Here is a 12,885-nt window from a genome sequence, read left to right on the forward strand (position 1 = left end):
ACCAGCCCCTATAACCCATCCCCTATAACCCATCCCCTATAACCATCCCCTATAACCAGCCCCTATAACCATCCCCTATAACCATCCCCTATAACCATCCCCTATAACCATCCCCTATAACCCATCCCCTATAACCAGCCCCTATAACCCATCCCCTATAACCCATCCCCTATAACCATCCCCTATAACCAGCCCCTATAACCATCCCCTATAACCATCCCCTATAACCATCCCCTATAACCAGCCCCTATAACCATCCCCTATAACCATCCCCTATAACCATCCCCTATAACCATCCCCTATAACCCATCCCCTGTAACCCATCCCCTATAACCCATCCCCTATAACCCATCCCCTGTAACCCATCCCCTATAACCAGCCCCTATAACCAGCCCCTATAACCCAGCCCCTATAACCATCCCCTATAACCCATCCCCTATAACCATCCCCTATAACCATCCCCTATAACCATCCCCTATAACCATCCCCTATAACCATCCCCTATAACCCATCCCCTATAACCCATCCCCTATAACCCATCCCCTATAACCCATCCCCTGTAACCCATCCCCTATAACCAGCCCCTATAACCAGCCCCTATAACCCAGCCCCTATAACCATCCCCTATAACCCCTCCCCTATAACCATCCCCTATAACCATCCCCTATAACCATCCCCTATAACCATCCCCTATAACCCATCCCCTATAACCCATCCCCTATAACCATCCCCTATAACCATCCCCTATAACCATCCCCTATAACCCAGCCCCTATAACCCAGCCCCCTATAACCATCCCCTATAACCATCCCCTATAACCCAGCCCCTATAACCCATCCCCTATAACCATCCCCTATAACCATCCCCTATAACCATCCCCTATAACCCATCCCCTATAACCCATCCCCTATAACCATCCCCTATAACCAGCCCCTATAACCCATCCCCTATAACCCATCCCCTATAACCATCCCCTATAACCAGCCCCTATAACCATCCCCTATAACCATCCCCTATAACCATCCCCTATAACCATCCCCTATAACCCATCCCCTATAACCAGCCCCTATAACCCATCCCCTATAACCATCCCCTATAACCATCCCCTATAACCCATCCCCTATAACCCATCCCCTATAACCATCCCCTATAACCAGCCCCTATAACCCATCCCCTATAACCCATCCCCTATAACCATCCCCTATAACCAGCCCCTATAACCATCCCCTATAACCATCCCCTATAACCATCCCCTATAACCATCCCCTATAACCCATCCCCTATAACCAGCCCCTATAACCCATCCCCTATAACCCATCCCCAATAACCATCCCCTATAACCAGCCCCTATAACCATCCCCTATAACCATCCCCTATAACCATCCCCTATAACCAGCCCCTATAACCATCCCCTATAACCATCCCCTATAACCATCCCCTATAACCAGCCCCTATAACCATCCCCTATAACCATCCCCTATAACCATCCCCTTTAACCATCCCCTATAACCATCCCCTATAACCCATCCCCTATAACCATCCCCTATAACCATCCCCTATAACCATCCCCTATAACCCAGCCCCTATAACCCATCCCCTATAACCATCCCCTATAACCCATCCCCTATAACCCATCCCCTATAACCCATCCCCTATAACCAGCCCCTATAACCATCCCCTATAACCATCCCCTATAACCATCCCCTATAACCATCCCCTATAACCATCCCCTATAACCAGCCCCTATAACCCATCTGTGGGGAGCGGTCTCGGTTTGACAAGGTCCCGGGGGGCAGGCCTTCACAAGGTGGTCTGCCTCGCTGCCTCAGACCCCCCTAGCCAGGCTGGTCTCGCTGAGCTTGTTTGAGGCGCTGAGCTTGCTGAGCTTGCTAAAGGTCTAGGGAACAGGGAAGTCAGCCGCAGCAGCATAGCATGCAAGATCTAGGAAGGAGCTCGGCCGCACTCTCGCTGAGCCGAGATCACGAGTGTCTGTCCTGACCGCCAGGCGGATGGGGAAGAAGGCAGGTCGGCCAGGAGGAACTGTTTTTGCTTAGCATAAGGAACTGCTCAAGGCTGTGCAAACATGCGTGTGTGATCACCGGGTATAAAAAGGCCGTGAGAAATAAACTCGGGGCCGCAGTTCATCTGTCAGTCCTCCCGATCCCATCTCTGTGTCTCTCTCTTTGTTCTCAGTCCTCACCCCCCTTCCAGGTACTGTTCACCTGGATTGCCGGCAGGCCGGACAGGGACCTGACACAGGGGACCAGGTGAAGGACGCCGCCGAAGGAAGGACGCGTCCGGACTGAGGTGAGGAGGGCGGTGAGCGAGTCATAGTCGGGAGAGAAAAATCATGGGACAGGGCAGCAGCCGAACGCTGTTCATGCAAGTGCTTAAAAACATGCTTCGCGCGAGGGGAGCTAGGGTAGGCCATGGGCGGCTTGAGCGCTTTTTAGAGTTTGTAGAAGAAGTATGCCCATGGCTCCCTGAGGAGGGAACGGTGAGTGTAGACACATGGGAGAAGGGGGGAAGAAGGATTCAGGATTGTTATACCGTCCATGGGCCCAAGAAAGTCCCCGTGGATACCTTTTCTCTGCGGAATTTAATCAGGGACTGCCTAGACCCTCGCCATGAGACAGGCAGGTGGGAGCCGGGGGTCGGGCTATGGCAACGCAGCCGGTCGTGCTCCAGCCTAGAGACCGGAAGAAAGGAGCAGCCGGTGGTACCGACCGCCCCCCCTCTTTTACCGCCCGAGGAGGAGGCACGAGGGCCGGCAGAGAATCCATATAATAAAAAGGTGCCTTCATGCTCCCTCATAGCTCAGCAGGCCGTGACGGGCAATACATACGACGATCCCTTTGACTCGCCAAAAGAGGGTCAGGAGGCCGTGGAGGATGCCGTGGCGCATTATCGTGATGAGGAGGAATGGTTGGTCCTGTCCACCCAGGACAGGACTAAAGAAAGCAAGATAGGGGAGGAAACGAGGGAAGTACAGGAGGCCCTCACGGCGCTAACCGGCAAGGTGGAGCGGTGCGCTCGGCCCGCGTCGGTGCCCTTACGGACGGCCTCCGTGGAGCCTCCCGGTAGATCGGAGACCCCTTCCCCGCCAGCCCGGACACCCGGAACAGCGGTCGTGCAGGAGGCCACTGGACAGCGGCCGTTGACAATCCCCTCTCAGCCCAACATGGATCCACCCTGGGAGCCGACCAGGTTAAGGGTGGACAAGGGGCCCGGGGACCCCGGGGTCTCTCCCCTGCAACTTACTCTGCAAAAAGCGGTTGACAGAGGTGAGGACCTAGACGGGTTCCAGATGGTTTTCCCGGTCATCGAGAGGTTAGATGCTCAGGGCCAGCCACAGAGGGTGCATCAGCCTTTGCCTTTTAAGCAGTTAAGGGGTTAAAGGCCGCCTGTGCACAATATGGCCCTACGGCCCCGTCCACGGAAGCGCTGCTGGGGAGCTTGGCCACCGGGGCGGCGCCGCCCACTGATTGGAAGCAGTTGGCGAGAGCCTGCCTAGCGGGAGGGGACCACCTCCTCTGGAAACCAGAGCACACGGAGCAGTGTCAGTCGACAGCTGAAAGGAACAGGGCGCAGCGAATTCCCATCACATTCGACATGTCGGCTGGAGAAGGAATCTGTCGGGAAACCGATCAGCACATTAACTTTGCACCCGGAGTGGACGCTCAGGCCAACACGGCTGCCCTGCGGGCATGGAAAAAGCTGCCCTCTAGTGTGGGGAGCGGGCTGTAAGCTGGCACGGTCCTTGCACCTGTAGGGGCTAGCAAGGCCGGCACCCACCCCCACAGATTTCCCAGGCCTGTTTGGGTGGCAACTAATCAGTATAACGAGAGCAGCCCCTGCCTCCAGAGCTTTCCCAGGGTTTGTTTATATGACTGCTATCAGTAGGATAAGAGCTGCTTTCATGGCTTACCAAGAAATATGTATTCCAGTTAGTGAGATTTATTGTAACAAGAAACCTGTCCTTCAACTTATCCCTCCAGTAGTGATTTTAGAGAAACAAAGAATGTTTTCCTTGTGAGTGATTCCCTGCTTAGTGTCTTATGTATAAAAAGCACCGTGTTACTAATAAAAGTTGCCAGAGCTTCTCGAGAGTTCTGGACCTCCTGACCCCGCTGTTGTTTCTCTTGCTTTTATTTCTCTTATTCTTTTTATTTCTCAATTCCCACCTCCCTACCTCAGCCCGGTTCAATCGTCAGGCTGGACCTGACAATTGGTGCCCGACCAGGGACCTGAGGACTTGGGACGCAGAAGGTGAGGATCTCCTCCCGATAAAGAGTGCACGCGATAAGGTAAGGAAGAGCATTATTTTGGTAATCGGGAGTAAAGCATGGGACAGTTAGAATCTAGAGAAAATGCCCTTTTTGGGCAAATGTTAAAGGCTATGCTCAACAGTAAAGGAACTAAAGTTACTGATAAGCAAGTAGAAAAATTTTTAAAATTCATTCAAGAAGTCTGCCCTTGGTTTCCTGAGGAAGGAACCGTTAACTTACAAACGTGGCAGAAAGTTGGAGAACAAATGCGCAATCATTATAAAGCCTTTGGGCCAAATAAGACCCCGACTGATGCATTTTCTTTATGGAGTTCGATACGGGACTGTTTAGATCCCAGGCATGAACATAATCAACCATCTCTTAAGCCAGGAAAGAAAGAGAAGCAGTGTACTGGCACAAAAAAGGGGTCTGAAAAAGATGATGATACAGGTGTTGTTCAGGCAAAAGAGGAGGAAGATTATTTTTCTGCTGGACCTGAAGAGGGTAGTGATGTGGAAGATGTGTTAGAACAATTTTTAGAAGCATTAAAGCGTCTTGGCAAGAAAAGGAGAAGCCGCGGGGGCCGTTCCCGCCGCTCTCCGCTGCCCTGTGCAGCGCCGGTTCCACTCTCCCCTCTCCAGATGGCTTTGCAGGAGGCACGAAAGGCTGGTGAGGATTTGGGCATTCACGCCTTCCCCGTTATGGAACGGGTGAACCCTAACACGGGACAGCGTGAGCGTACTTACGACCCGCTTCCTTTTAAAACCCTGAAGGAGTTAAAAACAGCCTGTGCTCAGTATGGGCCCACTTCTCCTTATACTTTAACCATCTTGGAAACTATAGCCTCAGAGGCTCTCCCACCTAATGATTGGAGAGCTATTGCCAAGGCTTGTTTATCAGGAGGAGATTATCTCTTGTGGAAATCAGAATATGCTGAAAAGGCTAAGGAGCAAGCTGCTCGTAATCGAGCTGCACAAGTTAATATTTCTTATGAAATGCTGGTAGGAGAAGGAGACTATGCTGATACCCATAATCAAATTCAATACCCCCTGGAAGCTTATGGGCAAATTAATGGGGCTGGGATCAGAGCCTGGAAAAGCTTCCCACCTCTGGTCAGAAAACAGAGGAGCTCTCAAAGATTATTCAAGGGCCAGAGGAAAAGTATCAGGATTTTGTCTCTCGGCTGTTACAGGCTGTTGGCCGAGTAGTGGTGGATGGAGAGGCTGGCATGTTAATAGTCAAACAGTTGGCGTATGAAAATGCTAACACTGTCTGTCAAGCTGCCTTGCGGCCCTATCAAAGAAAGGGGACTCTCTCAGATTATATCCGCATTTGTGCAGATATTGGTCCCTCGTATATACAAGGAGTTGCCATCGCGGCCGCATTAAAGGGAACCACCATTAAAGGAATTCTTCAGCAACAGTTCAGCACAGGGAGAGGTCAGACACACAAGTGTTTCACTTGTGGAGGAGCAGGACACAAGGCCAAGCAGTGTCCCTCCAATAAAGGGGTTAATAAAGGAAATGGCAGAGGTTTCAAACAACCTGGACTGTGCCCTAAATGTAAAAGAGGAAAACATTGGGCAAATGAGTGTAAATCTAAGACAGATATCCAGGGAAATCCCTTGCCTCAGCAGCAGTCGGGAAACTCCCGAAAGGGGCCAGCTCAGCCCCAGCAAATAATGGAGGCACTATCTGTTTACCCTCCCGCCCCTGTGCCGCCTCAAGGCCAGCTGGCTGCACAGCATCCAGCCTGCCCCGGGGAGCAAAACGGATACAGGAGTTATTCCGAGCAACCCCCTGGAAGTGCCGGGTTGGACCTTGGACCCATAAAGCGATATGTATTAACTCCAGAATTGGGACCACAGGCCATCCCTACAGGGGTATACAGACCTACTCCTGAAGGGACGTTTAGCCTTTTACTAGGTAGAAGCAGTTTAACTATAAAAGGATTACACCAGGAGTGGCAGGAGAGGGCAGGGCTATCTGCTCTCCCACAATAAGGTTACTTAAAGTTACATTTAAGAATTATAAAAGAACTTACAGGGAAATGCGAATCTTGGCTAAATTAGGTATAAGTTATTACTTTAGAAAGCATAAAAGAAGAAAAAATTTGAGAGCTGTCTTTCTTTTAAGCATAAACAGAAATTTGGCCAGATCCGTTACTAATATTTCTCCTGAAGTAAGCAGGATATGGGGGAAGGAAGAGACACGTGACGATCCAATATGGATGCCCACTCTCCCAGTATACAAATTTAAAGTTTCCTTCCTCGCCATGAAAAAGCCTTAAAAATTTAGAAATTGTCTGGAATTTCTGTGCTGGTGGGGAGAGAACTTAGCTGTAAGACAGAATGCGCGCATAGTCTGATTTCAGACATTTAGATTGTCTTCAGCTAGAATCTCTCTGCAAAAGCTATAGAAAATTAAAAATCCAGAACTGGTTATTTTTCCTAAGAGAAATGGCGAAAAAGTCTTCTTAAAAGAAATTCAAGCTAATTCCAGCAACAAGATTCGCATTTCCATAATAAAGAGCTGTTTATAAAATACTAATAAAGTTTGTTAAAAGGTTGACTTTTAAAGCCTTCAAGAATATAAGTAAATTTATCTCTGTCATAGAATTTATTCAAAATAAATGCTTTAAAATAATTAGAATTGGATTTGAATCTCAGAAATTATTAAGATATAAATAATACATTAATTATAAAGATCTAAGTAGCCCAGATAACTAACTACACCCTTTGTTAATAGAGGAAGGGGTAGATACCCTTCCCCCAGCAGAGCTACTGGCAAATAAAAAGTAAAATTTAAATTTACCTCATAAGAAAAATCTAGAGGACAGAATTAAAGCTATTGATTATGTCTTGTGTTTTAGAAATTTATTCTTAAGAATATAAAAGTGTTATTAATCAAAGAACTGCTAGATGTTTGATTTACAAGCTCTAAAAGTTCAAAGTACAGATTAAATTAGGAGAAATTATAAATATAGTAATTATATTACCTAATATATAAAAATATATTTTTGAAAAAATAAAATGCTATGTTTCTCTAATAATTAAGAATTCAAATATATTAGTTATTGGTCTGATTTTAAAAGAGGATTAATTCTATAATCCAGTTTAAATATAATTGATATTCTTTAAGATAATTTAGGTATATAATTTTTAAAGCATATATATAAATATATACATATATGTGTTTAATCTTTCCAAGTTATTTCAAGACTGAGAGTGACTTTTGAGCGTCTCATAGGGCCCCGATATGTTCAAAAGTCTGTTCTCTCTTTAAAAATATATATTATTTAATTAAGCCAATTGATACTTGAAGTCACATAGAAAGCTTTATCAAATATAAATTAATATATTTTACTTATACATATATATTAAATGTTATAAAGGTTTTCACCTGTAAGAAGGGCAAAAACAATATATTTCTTAAATATAGCCATACTTTTAGATCAGACCAATAAAGTATCAAACCTATTAGTTTTACTAAATAAGTTTCTTTATTTTAAATAAAGATACCTACTTTAATTACTTAAATATATTAGCTTATTAAATTATAATCAAGGGTTTCAGCTTAAAGAAAAGCCAATGTCTTTGTAAGCAATTTAATTAAATATTCTAAGAAAGTTACTAAGGCCTTGTCTATACAAAAAGAAATTAACGGCCAGTTTAAAATTAAATTACCATACCTAGAACAAAGTATGTCCTTACATAATATTATTCTACAATGTCATTATAATTTTTTAATATTTTACAACAGCATATTATACATTTATCCCAAACAAATTTACAAACTAATTTTTTGAATGTTTGGCAGCAATTTAAAAGGACATAAAAGGATTTAATCCCTTCCACTATGTGGAGGGCCCTCTGGGAAGGCACCTGAGCATTCTATATTGGCCCTTCTTGCTCTTTTTACCAAGAGGGACCCTCTTCTCACAATATAATTGCCCGCAGCTGTTGCCTGAGCTCTCTATTCATACTGAGGTTGAAGCCTCATAGTGGCTGGTACCATAGATCTGTCTCTTTCCCAATGGCGTGAGCTCGGCCCTCTCTAGAGAAGAAACCTGGGTTCCCCAAGATATGTGATCAATGCCGGGGCCCCGCCAGCAGGCGAGGGGATCCCAAGGCAGGTGCTAGGCGTGGAGGCCACAGGGGCATAGGCTACCAAGGAGACAGAACTAAACCTCACGTCACCCTGCTTGGCCCCGGAGGATGGCTGGTTAGTCAATGACGGGTAAGATTCCTCAAGGGAGGAACAACCTAAGACAGGCACAGTCGCAGAGGGGCCATCAGGAGAGAACTTGGGGGTCAACAGAGGTGGGGCACAGAACCTCACCCCCCCCAACATTGCAGGGGCCTGAACTCTAGCCCCTTCTGAGGGAGGTCTCCTGCCCCATGGCTGCTTCACACTTCCCACGCCCAGCCCAGATCTGGACCCAGGTAACAGACAGAGACTTGGCCCAGCTCAGATCGAGACCCAGATAACAGAGACATGGCTAACAGCAGCTGCCCTATATCTAAATCCAGCCTAACACCAGGAATGCTCAGGGCTTTCTCAGGGATACAAATAATCCTTTCCATTAATATTTACAGGATAAACTAAGATTGTTATTAAAATATTAAATTTAAAAGTAAATTAATAGTCAGCCTTACTATAAAAGTACTTATAATATAGCTAGCTAGTCGCCTATAGGCTCAACCTTCAAACTACAGCAGAAAACAAAGGTCCTTCAAACCCCTTATATTTCAGTAGAAATACAAGCTCTTATTTATACCTTAACAGATTTTACTACGAAGCCCATCAACCTATAGTAATAGTACTTATATAGTAAGTATAGCAAAAATTACTAAAACAGCTACTATAAGGCACACTAATTTACAAGAATTTTTCATTTAATTTTCAGCCTTTAAAATATTATTTAACAATAACAATTTCCACATTTTATTAGAAGCAATGTTCTCAGTATATTATCCACCTTCCTATACCAACTTTAGGGGTAAATCCCCAAGGACTTAAACCTAATCATATCTAGCAGAAGAATGTCACTCAATTGTAGAAAGAACCATTCATACTCTTACAATAATTTACTAAAAAACAAAAAAGGGGAAGAGGTTGTGTTTTATATCTTTCCAGAAGGAGCAATGCAGCCAATTCGGGTGCCAGAGAGTCACGTGTGTCACCGAAATGGACTCAGACAAGGACTAAGTACCACCCTACTGACAGCAAAGCAGAGGAAGAAGAAAAACTGAAAGCTACGCAAGGGACTGAGGTGCCAACATGGAGTCATCTGAAGAAGTTAACAACTGAAGTGCAGCAGATTATGGAAAAGCAAGAAGTTGAAGCTACTTCTTCAACCATGTTCCTGCTCATGCTAGCATCTGTTAGCTGCAGGTCTTCTGCAAAGTCTTACGCAGCCAAGTCCAAGGACACCAGCAGCACAAGAGACTTTCTTTCATTTAGTAGCTAAAAATGTTAATATGTCCATAGTTTTGATTTCTCTCTTGTTTTATTATTATTTAATAGCCATGGTTTTGCTCTTAACATTCAAGTTTTAAAAATGATAACATGTATATAATTTAATTTTGCATTGGCATTGTTTTAATATTAGAGCTTTGTTATTGATATTTAAAATTTACTTTTATTATTAGTAGCCTAAAAAACAGACATCAGTAGATTACATGGAGAGATTCAAGCTATTAATGATACAGGTTCTGCTCTGTTGCCTCCTAGCGAAGTGGCACAGAATATTTTTGATAGAATCCTAAGCCTTATGTCTTTTCATGGATTGCAGTCATTTATCTGGTCTCTGTCAATTATTGTTATCCTTGCTCTCGTTATTCTCTGTTTAATTCCAGTCTGCTTCCGAACCATCGGATCCAGTATCCGGTCCCTGCAAATAGGACTACATGAACTTTGCTTAAAAGACAGAGAAGGGGGATCTGTGGGGAACGGGCTGTAAGCTGACACGGTCCTTGCACCTGTAGGGGCTAGCAAGGCTGGCACCCACCCACACAGATTTCCCAGGCCTGTTTGGATGGCAACTAATCAGTATAACGAGAGCAGCCCCTGCCTACAGAGCTTTCCCAGGGTTTGTTTATATGACTGCTATCAGTAGGATAAGAGCTACTTTCATGGCTTACCAAGAAATATGTATCCAGCTAGTGAGATTTATTGTCACAAGAAACCTGTCCTTCAACTTATCCCTCCAGTAGTGATTTTAGAGAAACAAAGAATGTTTTCCTTGTGAGTGATTCCCTGCTTAGTGTCTTATGTATAAAAAGCACCGTGTTACTAATAAAAGTCGCCAGAGCTTCTCGAGAGTTCTGGACCTCCTGACCCCGCTGTTGTTTCTCTTGCTTTTATTTCTCTTATTCTTTTATTTCTCAATTCCCACCTCCCTACCTCAGCCCGGTTCAATCGTCAGGCTGGACCTGACACTCTAGTGGAAGGCAGACGGAGGATTTATCTAAAATCCGCCAAGGACCTGACGAGCCCTTTCAAGACTTTGTGTCCCGGCTGCTACTGGCGGCTGGAAGGCTCACTGGGGATGGCGAATCTGGAATGCTCTTAGTTAAGCAGTTGGCCTATGAGAATGCCAATTCCGCCTGTCAGGCTGCTATCCGTCCCTTCAGAAAGAAGAGCGGTCTATCAGACTATGTCCGCCTATGTGCTGACATTGGACCCTCCTATGTGCAAGGGCTCACCATCGCTGCCGCGCTGCAGGGAAAGTCAGTCAAGGAGGTCCTATTCCAGCAGCAACAACCCCGGGGAAAGCGCACTGCGGGCCCGCCTGGCAGCTGCTATGGGTGTGGGCAGTTAGGACATCAGGTAAAGCAGTGCCCTCAAAGACAGGCAGGAAGCAAGCAGCCAGGAAACTGTCCAAGGTGCAAGAGAGGAAAGCATTGGGCAAATGAGTGCCGCTCCAAGAAGGACAGTCAGGGCAACCCTCTGCCACCCCTGCAGGGAAACGGGAGGGGGGGCCAGCCTCGGGCCCCTCAACAGTGTTACGGGGCGCTACAGAGCGGTGCCAGCCCTCAGCAGGGAAATCCGTTCAGGACCTGTACCGGGCAACCCCAGGCAGCGCAGGATTGGACCTCTGTGCCTCCACCTACACAGTATTAACGCCCGAGATGGGAATGCAGGCCCTACCCACAGGCATCTACGGGCCACTCCCGAAGGGGGTCTTAGGACTGATATTAGGAAGAAGTAGCACCACCATGAAGGGGCTTCATGTAGCTCCCGGAGTAATAGATGAGGATTATACGGGGGAGGTAAAGGTCATGGTACATTCCCCAACAACTATTTCTGTGATTCAAGCTGACCAGAGGATCGCACAGTTACTCCTCCTGCCATACGCCAAGGTGGGTAAGGAGGCGTCCTCTCGCACCCGCGGCCGGGGAGGATTTGGATCGTCAGACTTATACTGGGTCCAGGCAATAAAGGCTCAAAGACCAGAACTCAAACTTAGCATGAAGGGAAAGGATTTTCAGGGGGTGTTAGACACCGGGGCGGGCGTCTCGGTCATGGCAGAGCAACACTGGCCCGATTCTTGGCCAAAACAGACTGCTATGTCTCAACTCCAGGGGATAGGCCAGGCCGAGGCCCCCGAGCAGAGCTGTGAATTATTGAGTTGGCAGGATGAGGAGGGGCACGCTGGCGTTTTCCAACCATCTATCATTCCGGGGCTCCCGGTGAACCTGTGGGGGCGAGATGTCATGCAAGAGATGGGGGTCTACTTATATAGCCCCAGTGCGGCGGGATCGCAGAAAATGTTTGACCAGGGGTTGTTGCCAACGCAAGGCCTAGGGAAGAACGGCCAAGGGCGAACTGACCCAATTATGCCCCGACAAAGGCCTGGCCGAGCAGGGCTGGGGTATTTTTAGGAGGGGCCATTGACTCTCCTGTAACCCACGCGGACCCGATCACCTGGAAGTCGGAGTCTCCCGTGTGGGTTGACCAATGGCCCCTTACTTCTGAGAAGATACAGGCCGCAGAGCAGCTGGTACAGGAGCAGCTAGAAAAAGGCCACATTGCTCCTTCTAACTCTCCCTGGAATTCCCCCATTTTTATAATTAAGAAGAAACCAGGCAAGTGGAGGTTACTACAAGATTTGAGAAAGGTTAATGAGACCATGGAACTCATGGGGGCCTTACAGCCCGGGTTGCCGGTCCCCTCTGCCATCCCGGCTGACACATATAAGATCATCCTGGATCTTAAAGATTGTTTTTATACCATCCCTCTAGCTCCCCAGGATTGCAAGAGGTTTGCTTTCAGTGTACCCTCCATCAATTTCAAGGAGCCAATGAAAAGATATCATTGGCTGGTCCTTCCTCAGGGCATGGCTAATAGCCCCACTTTGTGCCAAAAATTTGTAGCCCAGGCACTCCTCCCTACCCGAGGGCGCTTTCCTGAAGTGTATATCATCCATTACATGGATGACATTTTACTAGCCCACAAGCAGGAGGGGGTGCTCTTAGCCGCCTATGCACATTTACAACAGGGGTTAGAAAAGCAAGGTCTGGTCATAGCCCCGGAAAAGGTCCAGCGCAAGGCCCCCTTTTCCTACCTGGGATATCTCCTGCATCCACATGCCATTACTCCCCAAAAGGTCC

The 12,885-nt window shown here is 46.9% G+C and overlaps 1 long non-coding RNA gene across 1 annotated transcript; it reads left to right on the forward strand.

Annotated features, from left to right (window-relative positions):
• The first annotated feature begins 2,150 nt into the window (after nucleotides 1-2,150).
• LOC129148949 (uncharacterized) lies at nucleotides 2,151-9,467 on the forward strand. Its single transcript, XR_008555941.1, has 3 exons — nucleotides 2,151-2,307; nucleotides 4,198-4,307; nucleotides 9,407-9,467. It is a non-coding gene; the product is annotated as an uncharacterized LOC129148949 (long non-coding RNA).
• The last annotated feature ends 3,418 nt before the right edge of the window (nucleotides 9,468-12,885 follow it).

This window comes from Eptesicus fuscus, chromosome 5 (genome assembly GCF_027574615.1).
Source record: "Eptesicus fuscus isolate TK198812 chromosome 5, DD_ASM_mEF_20220401, whole genome shotgun sequence".
Lineage (NCBI taxonomy): Eukaryota > Metazoa > Chordata > Mammalia > Chiroptera > Vespertilionidae > Eptesicus > Eptesicus fuscus.